The sequence below is a fragment of the Rhinolophus sinicus genome, linkage group LG04 (genome assembly GCF_036562045.2).
Source record: "Rhinolophus sinicus isolate RSC01 linkage group LG04, ASM3656204v1, whole genome shotgun sequence".
Lineage (NCBI taxonomy): Eukaryota > Metazoa > Chordata > Mammalia > Chiroptera > Rhinolophidae > Rhinolophus > Rhinolophus sinicus.
This window is the reverse complement of record NC_133754.1, coordinates 82,222,480-82,235,601: the sequence shown is the minus strand read 5'-3', so window position 1 is coordinate 82,235,601 and position 13,122 is coordinate 82,222,480. Positions and strand designations below refer to the sequence as shown.

The 13,122-nt window shown below is 35.3% G+C and overlaps 1 pseudogene; it reads right to left on the bottom strand.

Moving 5' to 3' along the window:
* Positions 1-11,550, bottom strand: part of LOC109456900 (BCL2/adenovirus E1B 19 kDa protein-interacting protein 2) — a 28,084-nt pseudogene extending 16,534 nt beyond the window's left edge.
* Between the last annotated feature and the right edge of the window lie 1,572 nt (positions 11,551-13,122).

Sequence of the window (13,122 nt, the reverse complement as noted above, 5' to 3'; positions counted from 1 at the left end):
CAGGTAAATTATTGAATACTATAGATAATTTTTCTCTATGGAAACCGTAATGCTAGAGGGAAGTAATAATGGGAGACATACTGGACTAAAACCCCCAAAAACCTGGTTTCTAGCTCTGTCCTGTCATAAACTTGGCCAGACAAGTAACTAGAACTCTTTAAATTAGTCTCTTCATAAGCGTAAATGTATTATTTACGCCTTCTAAATTCTGTATCTGTTCAACACTTTTCTATAGCAAGGCCTAGACTCTTCATTTTTTTTCTCTCCAGTTATTCTCTTGTTGACATCTTTTGACATTAATAATCTGATTTACTGTGGCTCAGAAATATTTGCCTTCTTGTTCAAAAATGCTTGTGAAAACAGAGCGGCACAAGGGAGTTGGGCTCAGACATGGTTGCCCACAAAGTCCTCAAAAAAATCATTAATATAAAATGATAAAATGGTATAAATTAAGGTTCTGGAATGTATACTTTTAATTTCCACCCTTGCTAACATTGAAGGGACTAGAGGGATAAATAACATCTATAACTCAACGTTAAAGCCATCTCATTAACAGATTAAAGTGTTAAGACGTGATAAAAGATAATGTACTAGTCAACTTCAAGGGACAGATTGAAATGAAATGGCAGTGGGATACTGGGAGAATATAGTTAGAAAGCATTTTACAGAGTAGGCATTTAATAAATACAGGTTGAATAAATGTGTGAAAGAGCCCAGTCTTGACTTAATTTTTGCTCTACATTTACGTGAAAAATTTTAGTTAACTGTGTTTCCCCGAAAATAAGACCCAGCCGGACAATCAGCTCTAATGTCTTTTGGAGCAAAACTTAATATAAGACCCAGTATTTATTATATGATATGATATGATATTGTATTGTATTATATTATATTATACTATACTATATTATATTATATAAGATCCGGTCTTATAGTAAAATAAAACCAGGTCTTATATTAATTTTTGCTCCAAAAGATGCATTAGAGCTGATGTCCGGCTGGGTCTTATTTTCAGGGAAAAAGTATTATTATTAATGTTCTTCTTCAGAGGTTAATAGTTGTATATGTCTTTATCAGTAGAACAATCCCCATTCCCTCAGTCTCTCATCTGTAATGAACGTGAATCATTACACATGTATGTGTAATTACAAGTGTATGAAGATGCCAGTGTTTTTCAGTTTTGGCTGCCTGTTACTAACCAACTTAAAATGTTGGTTGAAGAGTTTAGTTTTCAGTTGACTTTACTATATGTGAATGTGGAGTAATGCTAGCCTTAAAATAAAAGTTTTGAAAAGAGGAAATCCTTTCTTCTAGAGCATATTTATTATAATTGAGGTGAAAACAGTAGTTATGCTATAATTTGCACAGTATAAAACACTTAAAATTAAGAAATTTTTAGAAAATTTGTAGTGCCAATACTTGGCTTCCAGAATTCATTAAATTGTATAGATCATCTGTTTTGCAGTTTTGTTTGTTTGTTTGTTTTATTTATTTATTTATTTATTTATTTTTTTTGGTAGAGTTTCACATGCAATCTCTACAGCTGTGAGAGGAAATGCTTTGTTCACAAAACTTAAAATTCAGTGGAGGAACTGATTAAATTTTTGAATTTATGTTTAGTTCCTAAATAACTTTCTTCTTTCCAGACCACCATGTCCTTGAAAAGTTAATTTTGTTTTATCTCTGGATACTGGAGGCTTCCCATGACAATGGAAGTTGAAAGCTTCCCAGGTAAAGATCCTTCAAAAGAATAAGCAACTCATGATAGGGAAGGATAAAAGTCAACAGTTTATATCACTCAATTGCTTTCAAGATTTTCATCAAATGTATCTCCTGCAGTTGAAACTTACTAGAGAAGCTTCCCAGCAGAGTTAAAATCATAAAACAATGACAATGTTACCTTTGTTTCTCTGAGCTTTCAGACAGGAAAGACAGCAACTGAACTGTGTATCAACTTACTTTCTTCCCCTTCTGGTGCTTAGAAAAATAATCTCTTACCCTGAGGTACAAGGCATCAGCCGCAATTTAAGCAAAACATACTTCCTTTTTGTTATCAGCTAGAAAAATACTATTCTATTCTAAGAGTGTTTATATTTTACAGATTCTGGTATGAATATGCTATGTATTTACTCAAGGTCAAAATATTTCAAAACACACACAAAAGTTCATTTCAATTTTAAAAAATAAATATTAACTTGTGGTTGAAAAACATTACTAATACCTTTTCATCAGATACCTAGAATTTGATTTCTTAAATCTGTATATATTATGGCAATGGCAATAACATATTTAAAAGTAAGCACTTGCAAAAATTAAGGGGTCTGTATTTTCTTATTTTTGGGGTGTTGCTAATTAATTCATGTCCTCATGTTGTTGTTTGCTTGGAGTCTACTATAAAGTATGTAAAAGAAGGCTTCGGTCCATTTCCATGTGTGTATGATATGCTCCTTCTTGGCAGCAAAGGCATGAAGGGAGCACAGTATGACAGGGTCCTCAAAATGTAAAGTACAGTTTTCAGTTGAGAAATTTTCTTAAAATCAACATTGCAGCTGCTTCACTAAAAAAAGAAAGAATGCTATACAAGACTTGCTTTATGTTATATTGCAGACTAATGAATGTTGAAATTAGTTCTCTTAGATATTCACTGAGTAGAAGTTTTGCTGTTGGATTACCTTTTTGAGGTTTAATTAAAAGAAAAATTCCTGGCACTGGCACTGAAAAGTTCAACACTGCCATAAGGTTCACTGAGACAAACTATAATAATCTGGCTAAATTTCAACTGGGTTAATTATATTTTGTCCACTTAAATTTTTCTTAGTTTCCTCTTTATTCATATAAATGCCATAGTCTGCTGACTGATACATAATATCTGTTACATTTCATTTCTTTAAAGTTTCTGAATGTTAGGAATTGTTACCACATCAGTTTAAATGTAAATGGTTTTGATTAGAATTAAATTTAAAATAAATTACTATGCTATTTTATTATAGTCCCTATAACATGGATCAATACACCCAAGGCAACCATATTCTACTATAACTCAATTAATACTGAAGCTGCAGTTTAAAAATTTCCTAGAGAATGAACAGTAAATGCATTTGGCAGAGGTATTAAAGTACATGCAGTTTTTCACCTCCATATCTCAGCCTCTGCCTCTCCTGAGGAGAGTTCACATTTGGGGAAGTTGACATAATTACTCTACAACAAAGACAAAAGATTCAACAAGGAGCTGGATGGGCCCATAAATTATTTTTATCGTCTTTTGTGGAAATTAAAATATTGCTTGGACTTTCATAGTTACTGTGGTGGCCAAGGAAATTAGCTTAACTCTGAACTACTTTTTATTTCCTAATAGATGTTTATCACGTCCCTAAACTTTTCCCCATCAGCAGTGTCGCTGGACTTGTCCACAATGATTGCTTTTGGCATTTCTTCACTGATTAGGTTTTATAAACCCTCCTTTAACTAGTTCACCGAAACTCCTGTGAGTTCTAATAACTCTCTTAGATTTCCTGTCCACTAAAGAGTTGACTGGCAATAGAGCAGGGAGCTCTAGTTCCCCCTTCCCAATATGTCCATCAGTTCTCCAGTCACCTGCAAAATGATGGAGAAAATGACATTTTGGGGACCTAACGTAAAATGTGCATGGACACTTCTTTGGACACGACACCATTTATTTTGTTCTGTAACATGAATAACGTAAAAACAGTGTACCTGTTTCTCAAATGTAACTTAAAGGCACATCTCTAGCCCCTTTCCCAGCAAGCCTGCTGCCCCCGGCCCTGTGGCCTGGAAGTTCTATTGCTCTGGTGCAGCTCCCAAGTGGCTACAGGGGCAGTGGACATAACCAGGGGGTGTCAGAGCCAGAAAATACTAGTGTGCTTCTCAGAAACTAGCAGGAGATGTCCTCTAAGACTAGCAGAAGTGGGAACAGTTGAGGGAATATAAGGTTGTGTGTTAGGCAGATGTGAACAGAGCAAAAGCCAGTGAAATTTGAATTATTACTGTTAATAACAGGAATCATTACGTGGAAAATTTAAGTGGTCCCCACCATCCATACTCTGAGTTAACTGTGAAAGCACAGGAAATGAGAAGAAGCCTTTCTTTCATTCAACCCGTGAACCACCCATAGGAAGAGTAATACCATATTTGCATATTTAAGGCACAAGGTGTTAAAGTCTGTCATACTTTGGCATGCATCAGAATCTACTGGAGGGCTTGTTAAGACAAAAGTTATTGGGTCCCATCCCCAGAGTTTCTGATTTAGTAGGTTTGCCAGAGGAAATTTGTGTTTGCAAAAGTTCCCAGGTGAGGCGTCTGTTGCTGGTCTGTGGGTGACATTCTGAAAACCACGGTGTTACAGCAGAGATGCATACAAGAAGCTACAGTAGAACACTTAAAAGGCCACAGAATAGATTCAACGGCCCACCCCAGTCCCAATTCTTCCTAGAAGGGGGATAAGCAGGGAGAGTTTTGCTACTGCAGTTCTTTTCAAGCAACTGCAGTACCTTTAAAGACAACTTATGTTACTATTGTCATTTCCATTTATGCCGAAAAGGTAAAAGAATAAAGGAAGCTGGAAATTCCGCTTTCACAGCTTATGTTAAACAGAGATGGAGAATTCCCCACAGCATCCTCCCATCTAAAGCACCTAAATATTTTTAGCCTGTGCTACTGAAAAACTGCAACTTCCACACCCTGTACTTGCATTTTTTAATTGGATTAAAAAATACTGTTTTGAGGGGCTCTTTTAATTATAGTGATTATCGATTCACTTAGGTTAGGTTTTAATTAGGGAGATTTCAATTTAATGGCAGCTCCCAAACAACAAGTATATAAAACTCAAATCTCATGGAGACTAGAAACAGATTTCTGCAACTCCCTGGAGCTTAGCAGCAGGAAGAGTGGACCTTCATTTTCAGAGGTGTGGTGCATGCAGCTGCAGTGTTTCTTCCTAATGCAGCTGCAGTGTTTCTTCTTAACTGCACATTTGGTGACTTCACATTGGGAGACTTAAATTGGCCAGGCTGAGAATATTTACACCATGCAAATTGTCAAATGCTGCAAATCAGAGATCTCTTCCCCATCCCACCGATTATTAATCAGTTACCAGCACAAAATTGATTTTAGTTCTTTCTCTGCTTCTCTTTCATATATATATACATATATACATATATACATATATACATATATATATATATATATATATATATATATTTACAAATGCACATAAACTTTATGAAAAGTTCAAATGCACATAAACTTTATGAAAAGTTCAAATTATTAGGTTGGTGCAAAAGTAATTGCGGCTTAAAAAGTTAAAAATAATTGCAAAAACCACAATTCCTTTCGCACTAACCTGACACAAAATACGTATTGAAATGTTGAATTGTAGAACAGCTGGGGTAGTGATAAGAGAGTGGCAGAAAAAACAATTCTCTAGAAAATGATTTTAAGTGAATTATTAAAACGCCACTGTAGTCATGTGCCACATAATGACATTTCGATCAATGACGGACCACATGTATGGCAATGGTCCCATAAGATCGTAATGGAGTGATGTGGTGATGTCATAGCACAACACAATATGGCACAGTGATGTCCCCTAAGCTTTCACATTCACTCCCCACTCACTCACTGACTCACTCAGAGCAACTTCCAGTCCTGCAAGCTCCATTTATGGTATGTGCCCTATTACAGGTCTACCATTTTCTGATCTTCTATATGGTATTTTTACTGTATCTTCTCTATATTTAGATATTATTTAGATAAACATTTATCATTGTGGTACAGTTGCCTACAGTATTCAGCACAGTAACATCCTGTATAGGCTTGTAGCCTAGGAGCAATAGGCTCTACCGTATAGCGTAGGTGTGTAGTAGGCTGTGCCATCCAGGTTTATGTAAGTGCACTCTAAGATGTTTGCACAATGATGAAATCGCCTAACGACACATTTCTCAGAACACACACCCCATTATTAGGCGACACATGACTGTACTTCAACACTCAGTTTTGTATCCTCCTTATAACCAGATTTCACCTTAAGTAAGCTCCCTGACACATAGCCTCTGTTAACTTGTGGTTTTACAAACATGCCCCTCTATTTTTAAAACTTGAGTGTTATCATTTTGAAGCTGACAAGGATTTATTATTTTTTTTAAGGTTACAAAAACTTTATACAAAAACTAAGAAGTACCTGAAAGATACACGTAATAATTCCATTTAAAGTTAAACAAAAGTAAAAAACAAACAAACAAAAAAAACCCAAGATAAACTAATAGTGGTAGGTTTCAACCAATATATTTAAATAAATTCCACTCTATTACTTAATTACTGAATTACTTCACAGGTAGTAAAATACTAAGAACTTCATTAAAAAAAAAGGCACAATATAGCATATTTCATCATTAAAGGCAATTCATTTTGAAATCCCTGAACAAGTTGGCTTCAGAATACTCTACAATTCCAGATTACATTTTTAATTACAGCCACTTGTCTGGCAAATGTACATCAAGGCCTAGAAAGGAATGAGAAAATAGAAAGATCCAAAATCACTGTCTGTATTTCTATGTTAAAATGTTTGTTAAACTGTATCACATAGAAATTTAAAGCTGTGATACTATCACATGGTCAACTGAATTCTTGCTCATCAACAGAACCAAAATATCTCCAAGGTTAAGAATGTTTCCATTCCAGTTACTTACAATTAGTTCCTTTGAATGGTCAAAATGATAACTACATGTAGGTTTCTCACGTTAACTCTTAAGAAAGATTGTATTAAACTGTATTTGCTAATTGTCAATATTTTTAAATATTATTGAATATTATTGGATATTAACAAGTTAGATCCAAATCCTATGCGTTTTAAAATTACTGTATAAAATTGTAACTGTTTTGTACCCTTGCCTTTCATCTTCTATGCCAAAATATTAATAGATAATAGTTTGTTATTTGCAAAGCAGAAGTATTCAAAATTAAATTTAAGATGGAAAGCAATGTGTTTTACTGTTAAATGGTACATTGAGCTTTTAGCTATTTTATCACATGTAGACTTTGAGTGGTTAGCAGGCCATTTAAGCGTACAAGGAAATCAATGTTAGTTAGCCAAAGCATACGTGTATTGCAAATATAATCATCAGCCCCAGGGAAATAAATTGATTTCTTAAAAAAAACTCACAAATATTTCAAAAGGACAAGTTAAAGATTTAAAAAACGTAGTGAAACTGATAAACTCTTAAAAGTAATTAGTTTTTCAACTAGTACTCTTAGTAATTTCTCTAGTTTTATCAGTAGGTATACCAAAAAAGAGGAGGCCAGGCTGTGTAATTGGCATTATATATGGTGTTAAAACAGAATGAATTCAAGCCATATTCACCATTAGGAACTTTGGATTCACTCTGTATTTGGATTTGGGGGTATATTTATATTTACAAATGTGATTATCTTTGTCTGCAAGTTAACCAACCAGTAAAGAAGAGTTAGTCTGTGCAAATAAACTAGTATAGATGCAACCCAGTCAGGATGTGCATAAACCTTTTTTGTTTCGTTTTTAACTTTTTTTCTTCATACCTTGGTAGGGGAGTTATTTCTGTAAATATATATGTTATGAAGATGAACAAAACTCAAAAAAGTCACTAAAAATAAAATCACCGAAGTTTGCATGCAAAACCAAAAAATATTTAACACAGTACTGTAGAAAGTCAAAACTGACTTGAGAAATCTGGCTTTGACATGTTAAACAGACTAAAACCTCAGATAAACAGAACAAAATAACTTTTTTCTACTTTATAACACTGTGATACTCAGATATTTACGTTAACAGCCTCTACCAAGTCCTTTTAAAATTAGATGGAAGCAAGAGAATTTGGTAAACAGAATAAATTCCAATCACTGAAAAGCATTAAAGTTATACTGATATAAATAATATTTTATTTCTCTAGTAATATAATTATTCAATGTCACGATGAGCTTACTCAAATTAGGAGAGCAGCAGGTTTAAATTTGGAGAGTGTTCTTTAGTACTAACCAATTGGGAAATCATCTCTTAGACTATAACCAGTCTTTACAAATATAAATGAATCACAGCCAGAAATAAATCTTCCTAGTTCTTCAACTGATATCCTGAAGAAAATAGTGACTTATGGGGAAGGTGTTGGAAAATTGTTCCTTCCTCTTTTGTTTGTTACAAAAACAAGAGAAGTTACTAAATATTTATATATATGAAGTGAGAAAAAATGAGTAATGCAAAATATTTACCTTTTGTTCATCAACATATAGAGATCCGATACAATTAAAGAAATAAAACAAAACATGCTGTTTTCTGCATTCTGGTATGCCAACACATTCCATAGGGAAAAGTTCCACTACTGCTGCTAAATTAAAGGTGTATCTAATTTTTTTACTGAATTTGAGCTAAAAAAGGTCTTGTAACAGCCGGATGTGTTCTGATAAACCAAGAGGGACGTACGATGATTTGAGATTTTAGGTTTTTCTGTAACCTTCTATCAGTTTGCTGGTAGCATGTCCTGAGCCATCCCAAACTGGGCATATTTCTTCAAGTCATTGCCATTTAAATAAACTGTCATGTAGTTTTCTGCTACTAACAACTCCAAAGTGCCAATAACACACGTAAAGAGATTGTCCATCAGGCATCTATAGTTAGGTTGACCACTTTCAGGCAAAAAACAGACAGCAAACACAGCAATGGCATTTAATCCATCCTCCATGGCTGATAACTTTTTCATAGGATTCAGTTGCCTTCATGTCAACCCTGTGGTCCTGTTCTCCAATTCTGAAAATATGCTAGTGTCATTCATGTTTCTCTTCCTCTATAGCTGTGTATTCAGTAATTGAACCTCTCCTAAAAACGTCAGGAGTTTGGGGTTTTGGAAGATTATTTTCCCAGTTCATCACTGTTCTCTGATGGTGTGTCTAAGCCATTTAAGTCAGTCTCCCCACTTTCATCTAAATCATCTGACAACACAGAGCCTTCTCTAGGATCCAGGGTCAGGCTCACGTCTGGAGCCATTAGTTTCTTTCTTGCTTTATTTCCATTAATCTCTAGTGAGTCAGGCTGGCTCTCTGGTCCAGATCCAGCCAAGATATTTGTTTCAATACTATCATCTTCTGGTAAAGGTATTGGAAAATCTTCATCTTACCATCCTTCCTTAAATTCCACACTTGCCACCCTCAGCTTGGACGCAATGTCAACTACAAACTCCTCAGAATCCAGGGAGGAAATGTTCCTGGAGCAAACCTTGGCCCCTTTGTCTTCTTCACCCCTCGAGGCTGCCAATGCAGGGCTGATGGAGAGGTGGTAGAAGGTAGCGCCTAGCCGAGCCCCCTCCCTTCAGGTGGCAGGGGAGACGAGGGCCCAGGGTCCCCATCACAGCTGCAACAATGGTAGCAGCAGCCGTGTACCTGACCTGGATGCAGAGCGCTTTCGTATTCTTAATAATTTTCTACTTTACAGCTTCTTCTTTTTAAAGAATGTAATTTCTTCTTTTGTGTGGTTCCTCTAGCTTTGCTTCAGTTTTCGCTTTTCTTGAAAATTGTCATGTGAAAATTATCGTGTGATATTCTGAAAAGCGTTACAATCTGATCCTGTCATTTCCTTCCCCGCCCCCCATCACTCATTGAACAATCTGTGGAGAGGGCCCTTGAATCAGGTGCTCACCTTTGATTCTTCTGTGTCCAATTGGTGCTTTATTGTGTACAAAACACAACTGCAGGCTGGATAATAGGCGGGACGCCCTTCAGAAAGGCAGCTGTGGCCTGTTAAAAACCATAAATGATGCATCTGGTACTAATATGTTATTTCTATCCCCAAATGAAATATTCTATGTTATTAAGCTCATTATTTTAGCCTTTAGGTTTTTGTTTTGTTTTGGTTTTTGCTTTTTGACTTTTGCTCAGTACATTTAAAAAACTTGTCCTATTTTATATGATCTTAGAATTTGTTGCTTGTCTTCTGTCCCCATTTAAAGATAGTGAATAAAATGATGACCAGGATGGAACTGGAGATAGGACACAGTGTTACAAATATTAGTTCTGAATAAAGAAATAATTGGACACTTAAGACTCATTTAGAAAATTTGTCTGTTTTACCTGAGGATGGCTGTCTTCTTCCAGTATTATAGTAAAAATTTGTAATCTTGAAGAGCTCAAGATTTAATGTCTCTCTTAAATTCCCTTACCAGAAGCTCATCAAGAATTCTTTATTGCTAGGATCAAATTCCATCAGAGCTATATACCCCGGTATCTCCCTCCAGGCCTTCCCGTTTTGTTTAAACCTGTGGTGATAGATCTCAGCTCATCCTGCTGCACTCAGTTCCCCAGGCTATGTGGTGCAGAAGATAAATGATTGTCTGTTTCCATATCATAGCCATTAAAATGTAACTATAATGTGATGGTGCATGCAGGTTGCCTGCTCATTACTGTATAATCCTGTCTAACACAGCCATATGGCACTGGGAGTATATACGAGATTGTACCTGTAACCTGGAAGTTAGATTTGGGTAATTTGGCTTATCGAAGTAATTTGCAACCATAATAGGTGAATATGAGTATGGCAAGCCTGACTGGGGACTAAGATGCTCAGAGAGTTCTGTTCATGGCTTTCCATGTCCCAGCATGTCTCCTTCCTGGGTGAACTGGAAACCATCACAATAACCGGAGAGTATCTCCCAAGCAGAAAAGAGGTGATGTGCTTACTGGCTTGATGTCGTTTGGTTGTCTTTCAAAAAGCTCTATCCTTTGAGCTGATTTCTTTAAAATGCAACTTATGTAAGATTCACATACGAAATCTGGTTTTCAATAAGCTCTAAAATGAAAATTTAGTAGAATTAATTCACCAATTTCCACTTTATGTCATCATTGCAGGACTTGGATCACAATCTACATTTCTTCTGTATCTTTAGTTATTTCAACATCAATTGTAATGATTTTTCAGGGTCCTCCTAGTTGTTCAGTTTCCCAGTCTCTGTAGACTTTTGTTTTTATTTCACATTGCTAGACAAAAATGACTACCGTGTTTCCCCGAAAATAAGACCTAACTGGTAAATAAGCCCTAGCACGATTTTTCAGGGTGACATCTCCTGAACATAAACCCTAATTTGTCTTTTGGAGCAAAAATTAATATAAGACCAGGTCTTATTTTCAGGGAAACATGGTACTCTTTGGACCCAAATCTTTTAAGGCATTGCTCAGTCTCTGTGGCCTCTAAGTAAGCTTAGTCCTTTCTGACTTGCAGCTCAGTATCTACCAAACCTTCCACAATGTTGCCTAAATTCCTAACTTTCTACTCCCTTTGGACAGGACCTTCAAGTTCTAAAACTTTTCTACTCTGCCAGTCTACGCATGCTTTTCTGGGCCCCCTTTTTATCCTAGGCTGTGTTCAAACATTTTGCTTTGCCTTCCAGGTGTCTGATTCCTCTACCCTTCTGTACTCTCCCAGTGCAACCGCTCCCTCACCTACCATACACCCTTTTACTTACTTAAAACATTCCTGTGACTGGATTTCAAACTTGGTGGAGGCAAGTGTAGATCATCCATGTTGCTCATTCTTGTTCAATCAGGCACATGACACTCAGAGTCCTTTCTCATAACAGGACTTCCAATCTTCCTCTCCCAGAAAGTCTCTTCCTTCTGTATATTCATGTCATCTACTATCAGCTAAATTGTCACTCATACTCGATAGTCCCAAATTTGCTTAATATTTTTTCATTCAAAATAAAAATAAACATCCTCACGATGCATACTACATAATTTGTAAGATAACTAATTCTATAAGAAAATGCACAAGTGAAGCAAATAGAGGGAGTGTGGTTTCATCACAACCTTACATCATAATCATTTTGTTGTCTAATTTAATTACCCTCACATTATTTTTTCTCCTCAGATCTTTGCACCTTTTCCAGTTTGCAATAATATGCACTCTGAATAAATTTCGAATCCAAACTCACATTCATAGAATCACTGTGCACAGAATCAGACTCAATTTCATCAAGTGAATATCAATGGCCTCCACTGAGGTCAATGGTTGAATGATCTCCTTTTAAACAAGACTTAGAAAGACGCCTCTGATTATTTATAATAACCAGAAAATATTTGTAACTCTGGACATAGTAGCTATAATAGTAATACTTTGTAAACCTACTGGTCATGTAGATTAAAGCAATAAGGTAGCACTCTTTTATAAACTGATAACGTAATAATTGCATTTTAGTATTACTAGGAAGGAGAGCTGGCAAATACATAGCCAAAGAAGTATATAGAGAGCAGCAAGGATGGGAGTTTTATGTCCAAATTGGGGATTTATACTTGTTTAGAATTTTTTGGTTTGTTTTGTTTTTGGTGGGTATCTCTAAAAAGAAATGGCAGTATTATGTAGTCATTTTGCCTTTAGGAGATCCAAAAAATTGACTCCTGGCCTTTGGAAGGTGAGGACAATATCTACTTGAAATATGGTATAATATAATACAGAGTACCTACTTATTAATATCTTTTTTGTTTAAAATAGAGTTATTAAATAGCATGAAATATTTTGATAGAATATTTAAAAATAAAAGACATTTTCTGGTTACAAGGCATAACATTCAAGAGAGAGACACAAATCACACTTATTTCCATAAAAATAACTGACAAATTAGGATCAGTCAGCAAAGAAGGGAACCAAGATGAAGACATTACTTGAGTTTTAAAGAATAATAGGAAGATAAAAAATTGTATCATGAACAAAATAACATAGATGCCTGATGTTTAAATAATGAAGCCAAATTTCATCAGTCAGGGCCAATAAGAACAAAAATCCTGAACTGTCTGTAGGTTGCTAATAAGGAGTCACACTGTTACCACACAAAACATCGGAATAATGAAAAGTCATAGAGCAGAACATGAATTGACTTGAATCCTGTGGGAACATGCTAGATTTAGTTACATAAGATAATTGATTTTTAAAATGTGTTTAGTTGAAACCATTTACTGATATTTTTAAATAGAAAATCTGAAAATTCTTAGAGCGCCTGTGAAAACTTCTTTTCATTAGAGAAGATTCTACCAATTGTAATATATAGACTTTTTAACTTGAATGACCCAGACATAAAGAATCCCAATAAATCACAATAC